Genomic DNA, 6563 nt, shown 5'->3' with positions numbered 1-6563 from the left:
GCAGATATTCGGACCTTCGGAAGGCGGCGGGTTCAGGTGTGTTTCGGCGGCCAGCGCTTCCACTGGGAATTCATCACGGCCAAAGTCTTGCAGGCCATCCTCGGGGCGGATTTTTTGTGCGCCAACGGCCTCCTGGTCGATGTCAGGCACTGCCGGTTGATCAATGCGGCCACGTTCCACTCCATCCCGTGCCACCGCGGTAACGCCGTGCCGCGCACTGTCTCCTGTGCGTTCCCACCTCCAGATGACTTCACTCGCCTCCTCGGAGAGTTCCAGATCTGACTAGGCCCAATTTCTCCTCCTCGGCCACGAAACATGGTGTAGAACATCACATCACCACTACTGGCCCCCTGGTTTACGCAAGGGCCCGACGACTCGAACCCAGCAAGCTCGCGGCTGCGAAAGCGGAGTTCGACACGATGGAGCGGCTGGGGATTATTCGCCGGTCGAATAGTCCCTGGTCTTCGCCTCTCCACATTGTTCCGAAACCAGGCGGCGGATGGCGGCCACGCGGCGACTACCGATGCCTGAACAATGCCACTACTCCTGATCAGTACCCGATCCCGCATATTCAAGATTTCTCGGCCCATTTGGCGGGAAATACTTTTTTTTCAAAAGTCGACCTCGTCTGTGGTTACCACCAGGTCCCCGTGCACCCGCAAGACGTCCCGAAGTCCGCAGTTATCACCCCATTCAGCCTGTTTGAATTTCTGTGGATGCCGTTTGGCTTGAAGAATGTTGCACAGGCTTTCCAGCGCTTGATGGACTCCGTGCTTCGGGACCTAAAATTTCTCTTCGTCTACCTCGACGACATCCTCATCGCCAGCCCTAGCAAAGAGGAGCAATTCTGCCATTTGCGCACCCTCTTTACACGCCTCAGTCAACACGGTTTGATTATCAACCCGGCCAAGTGCCAGTTCGGCCTGCAGCGGATTGATTTCTTGGGCCACCGCATCACATCAGACGGCACAATTCCCTTACAGATGAAGGTTGAGGCGGTTACATCTTTCCCGCGGCCGCAGACCGTCAAGGCCCTACAAGAGTTCCTCGGGATGGTCAATTTTTATCACTGGTTCGTCCCTAAGGTGGCCCTGCTTATGCAGCCCTTGTATGAGGCCCTCAAGGCCAAGTCCGGTAAGGATCTGATCAGCTGGACGGCCGAGATGGACCGGGCGTTCATCGACACCAAAGGTGCCTTGGCCAACGCAACCATGCTGGTGCACCCGCTTCCAGGTGCCACCATCGCCCTTACCACCGACGCGTCGGACTACGCAATCGGTGCAGTACAGGAACAGTGGGTGAATGGGACGTGGCAACCGCTGGCGTTTTTCAGCCATCAACTACGGCAAAACGAAAAAAAGTACAGCACTTTCGACCGGGAGTTGCTGGCCCTTTTTCTAGCCATCCGCCATTTCCGGTTCTTACTAGAAGGACGTCCGTTCACGGCTTTTGTCGACCACAAGCCATTAACGTTCGCTATGGACAAGACCGCCGACCCGTGGTCAGCTCGGCAACAACATCACCTGACGTTCATTTCGGAATTCACCACGGACATTCAGCATTTGCCCGGTAAGGACAACCTGGTGGCGGATTGCCTCTCCCACGCGACTGTTCACGCAGTCCAACTCGGAATCGACTATGCCCTAATGGCTGCGGATCAAGCCTCGGACCCAGAGGTCCAATCATACAGAACCAGCCCCTCTAGCTTCCAAGCGGCCGACGTCAAATTCCATGCCCAAGGCACCACGCTACTTTGCGACATCTCCATGGGAGCTCCCCGCCCTATCGTACCAGTTGCCTGGTGCCAAAAAGTGTTCGACGCCATATACGGGTTGTCACACCCTGGCATGAAGGCCTCGCAAAGGCGAACGGCCTGTGCGAACGATTCCACAGGTCGCTCAAAGTCGCTCTGCGGGCCAGTCTTCAAGGCGCGGGTTGGGTGGACAGACTTCCATGGGTCCTTTTAGGTCTTCGTACGGCGCCCAAAGAAGATTTGCAATCGTCCTCGGCGGAACTCATATACGGCCAGCCACTATGAGTATCAGGGGATTTCATCCTGTCTCCAACAGAGCCATGGTCCGCATCCCAGCAACTTGTCAGCCACCAGGAGGCAGCCAGATGTTTCGCTCCAGTGCCTACGTCGCATCACGGCTTAGAGAGCTCCCATGTCCCAGCTGAGCTGAAGAGCGCCGAGTACGTGTTTATCTGCCACGACGCCCACCGGGATCCGCTCAAGCCCCCTTACACTGGTCCCTTCCGCGTCATAGAGCCGGGAGGCAAAACCTTTTCGGTCGATATTGGAGGTAAACCGGACCACATTTCGGTTGACCGGTTGAAGCCGGCACACTTAGACCTGGACCGCCCAGTCGAGATCGCTCAACCGCCAAAACGTGGCCGACCGCCCACAGTCGCCATGCCAGATCCACCACAACCGCCCGCCAGCTCGACCACCGCCCATCAGCTTCCAGTTCAGGGTTACAGAAGTCGCTTGGACAGGCTTGTCAGGCCTCCTCGCCATCTCACTTTTGCTGTTAAAGACAATTCTGGGGGGGGTGCATGTGGCGGAGCCACTAAAGGACTCAGATCGTTTGTATATAATTCCCTTTAACAACATGTTAGCTACAGCCTGAGTCTGTATCTTTATTTAACCTGTTTACTTGTACAGAGCGTGATTACTTTAACAGCGCGGGTAAACGCGATGACGTCACGCCGTTCATCATATGATCCCCCACTGGCGGGAAGAACATGATGACGTCATGACATCAACCACGGGACTGCCCGAGCAGTCCTCGTGGAGCCTCCGAACTGAGCAGACCTACACTCGATGTTCTCCTGTAGTTACTTGTTTAAACCTGTTAGTTTCCATTAAACTTCGTTTTGTTTGATCGTCTGAGTGGACCTCAGTCTTTGGATAGGAACTAGACATTCCTACAACATGAGGGAAAACTTTTTTACGCAGCGAGTGGTTAGGATCTGGAATGCACTGCCTGAAAGGGTGTTGGAGGCAGATTTAATCGTGGCTTTCAAAAGGGAATTGGATAAGTACCTGAAGGGAAAAGAATTTGCAGGGCTACGGGGAAAGGGCAGGGGAGTGGGATTAGCTGAAGTGCTCTTGCAGAGAGCTGGCACAGGCTCGACGGGCCGAATGGCTTCCTTCCGTGCTGTAACCATTCTATGATTCTATGATTCTACTCCTCTAGCGGTGGCCATGTGTACTAAAGAACTCTTGTTATTTGTGGAATTATAATTCCCTTTTACTATTTTCCAATATTAAGGTCTGCCAGAATGCATTTTATTATTAAGTTTTGTTAGACTACAGTCTCATTATTCCTTCATTAGATTTAGTAAAGAGAATGATGTTTGGGCTAGGATTTCTTTATAGTTAGAATTGTCATTAGTTTTAAAGTCTACAGAATGAACCTGTCCAAACAGACAAGTCTGAACAAGTCTCTGTACACCCCAGAATTAGGGAAGAGCAATTGTTTCAGTATTAACGTGTAGCCTGTTATAGCAGGTGCTGCGGGCCAGATAGAGGAACACGTTGGGTCATGAAACTGTCACTAACAATATTTTTGTTATATGCGCCTTAGCTATAGTCATGTGTGCTACGATGTCACAACCAGGTGTGGAGCTTTCCATAATGAGCTGTTCTCCATTGTTACTGTTTCGATGAAAAGGGGGGTGGGGAGAGAAATTTGATAGGCTGTAATAACGGTAGTGGGCGTGATATGACAAAGGGTGTACAGGAATGTTCAGGGAATAAGTAGGCAACTCAAAAGTAACTCAGGGTAGAGGATTGAACAGAGGGCACCAGGCGAGCGAACAAGGACGAAATTCTAGAGGGTGCGTGGAATGGAGTTGCAGCTTCTACCCAAAAGACAACAGGGTAATATAATTCTGAATTGTAAACTATTGCTTAAAGACTGTAATCTATTAATCCTTGCTTGTGCCAAATAAGGTCATAACTATTACCAATGTGGCATCAACATCGAACAGTTGAACAGGGAGTCCAAGGGACTACATCAGCTCAATTGAAAGAGCAACCAGCTAGTTTCAAACTTTTGCCAATTAAAGATTGTTCCTGCAGTTTTCATATCATTATTTGATATCAATTTTCATTGTAATTACTTGCTCTTTCCCTTTGTTTTATATAACACTAGCTGGAGTGCCCGGCGGTGCCGAGGGTTTTCTGAGGGCATGTTATGAAAAAAGTATAAATAATTTTTTATATATATAAATGAGTTTGTCTGTCTGTGTGGGAAGGAGAGAGAGAGAGAGAGAGGAAAAGAGAGAGAGAGAGACTGTGGGGGGGAGAGAGGCCCGGGGATCGAGAGAGAGACTGGGGGAGAAGAGAGAGACGGGAGGGAGAGACTGGGGGGGAGAGAGCAACTGGGGGGAGAGAGCGACTGGGGGGGAGAGAGCGACTGGGGGGAAGAGAGAGAGAGACTGGGGGGGGAGAGAAAGAGAGACTGGGGGGAGAGAGAGACTGGGGGGAAGAGAGAGAGAGAGAGACTGGGGGGGAGAGAGAGAGAGACTGGGGGGAGAGAGAGAGAGACTGGGGGGAAGAGAGAGAGAGACCTGGTTCTGCTGTCTCCCACAGAACAGGGATTACAGCAACAACTAGACCTACTCGACAAATACTGCCAAAATTGGGCTCTAACAGTAAATCTAAAGAAAACCAACATCATGATTTTTCAGAAAAGACCCAGATGTCAGGAAAACAAATACCAGTTTACCCTCAGTGATACCACTATAGGACACACTATGAGCTACACCTACCTTGGTCTAACTATTACAGCATCAGGGAGCTTCAGCATAGCAGTGAATGCACTAAAAGAAAAAGCCCGAAGAGCCCTATATGCAATAAAAAGAAAATTCTACAACATCCAAATCCCAATCAAAATCTGGCTCAAAATTTTTGACAGCATAATCCTGCCCATTGCACTGTACGGTAGTGAAGTATGGGGCCCGCTAAATCACCAAAGCTACACTAAATGGGAAAAACACACAATAGAAGCCCTACATGCAGAATTCTGCCGAAGCATCCTTCGCACCCAAAGAAAAACGCCAACAAATGCATGCAGAGCCGAACTAGGCAGATACCCACTGATAATAAACATCCAAAAACGAGCACTAAACTTCCTAAATCACCTCAAATCTAGCTCCCCAGACACCCTTCATTTCAAAGCCTTTCAGACCCAAGAGCTAAACCCAGAAAAGAGTCCCCTGAGTCAGCTGCTACTGAAACTAAGTACTCAGCCGGACCCTGACCAGCCCCAGACCAACACAGCCGTCCAAACACCAATCCGAGTGAACCAAATCATTAAAAAATGCAAAGAAACCTACCTGGAACATTGGAACAAAATAACCGAAAGCCAAAGCAGATTAGAATGTTACCGGGCCCTAAAAAGAGAATATAAACTGGCAGACTACCTCACGACCATCAGAGACACAAAACAGAGACAGACCCTCACCAGGTACAGACTAAGCGACCACCAACTGGAAATTGAAAAAGGCAGATACAAGAAATCCTGGCAGCCTAGAGAGAATAGAATATGCGATCAATGTCTGGCTGGCGAGGTTGAAACAGAAATGCATTTCCTCCTAAAATGCGAAAAATTCAACACATCAAGAAACATATTATTCAACAAGCTAAGCCAAACAACCCCAGATTTCAAGGAATTGGATGATCTGTCAAAATTGAGATTAGTCCTAGGAGAAGGAGACAGACCATACCTTGGGGCTAAATATGTAACAACATGTCACAACCTGAGGACTGTTTAAAAGTAAGACTGTTTAAAATTAATATTGAACATACCAAATGAAGTAGAAAGACTGTTTAAAATTAATATTGTTTAAAAGTAATATTGTATATACCCAACAAATGTCAAATCGATTGACACCTACAGAATGTTGGAAAACTGTACCTTTTTGCTATGTAAGCTTTGGCAATATGGTTCTCTGTAAACTTTCATGCCAATAAAGCATTTGAACTGAACTGAACTGAACTGAGAGAGAGACTGGGAGAAGAGAGAGAGAGAGACGGGGGAGTGAGAGAGAGAGAGAGACGGGGGAGTGAGAGAGAGAGAGACTGGGGGGAAGAGAGAGAGAGAGAGACTGGGGGGAGAGAGAGAGAGACTGCGGGGGGAGAGAGAGAGAGAGAGACTGGGGGGGAGAGAGAGAGAGAGAGACGGGGGGGAGAGAGAGAGAGAGAGACTGGGGGAAGAGAGAGTGAGAGAGACTGGGGGGAAGAGAGAGAGAGAGAGACTGGGAGAAGAGAGAGAGAGAGACGGGGGAGTGAGAGAGAGAGAGACTGGGGGGAAGAGAGAGAGAGAGAGACTGGGGGGGAGAGAGAGAGAGACTGGGAGGAGAAGAGAGGGACGGGGGGAAGAGAGAGAGAGAGAGAGAGACTGGGGGGAGAAGAGAGAGACTGGGGGGAAGAGAGAGAGAGAGACTGCTGGATTTAGTTCGGGATTAGCCTGGAGAGAGAGGGGGGAAGGAGCGCTTCAGGCCTGGCCCAATGGACCCCTGCGAAGGAAGGAAGGAAGGAAGAAGGTGAGCTC

General features: G+C 49.9%; 1 protein-coding gene across 1 annotated transcript in view; it reads left to right on the top strand.

The window, feature by feature from the left end:
* The first annotated feature begins 3767 nt into the window (after window positions 1-3767).
* LOC147114633 (uncharacterized) overlaps window positions 3768-6563 on the top strand; it is an 18252-nt gene continuing 15456 nt past the window's right edge. Inside the window, exon 1 of the mRNA XM_085992465.1 lies at window positions 3768-3886. The gene's annotated coding sequence lies outside the window, so the exon portion shown is untranslated. The remainder of the gene's footprint in view (window positions 3887-6563) is intronic.

The sequence above is a fragment of the Somniosus microcephalus genome, chromosome 7 (genome assembly GCF_052327205.1).
Source record: "Somniosus microcephalus isolate GS21.2 chromosome 7, FLI_Smic_1.0, whole genome shotgun sequence".
Taxonomy (NCBI): domain Eukaryota; kingdom Metazoa; phylum Chordata; class Chondrichthyes; order Squaliformes; family Somniosidae; genus Somniosus; species Somniosus microcephalus.
The sequence above is the reverse complement of the archived record's forward strand: the minus strand, read 5'-3'. Positions and strand labels throughout refer to the sequence as shown.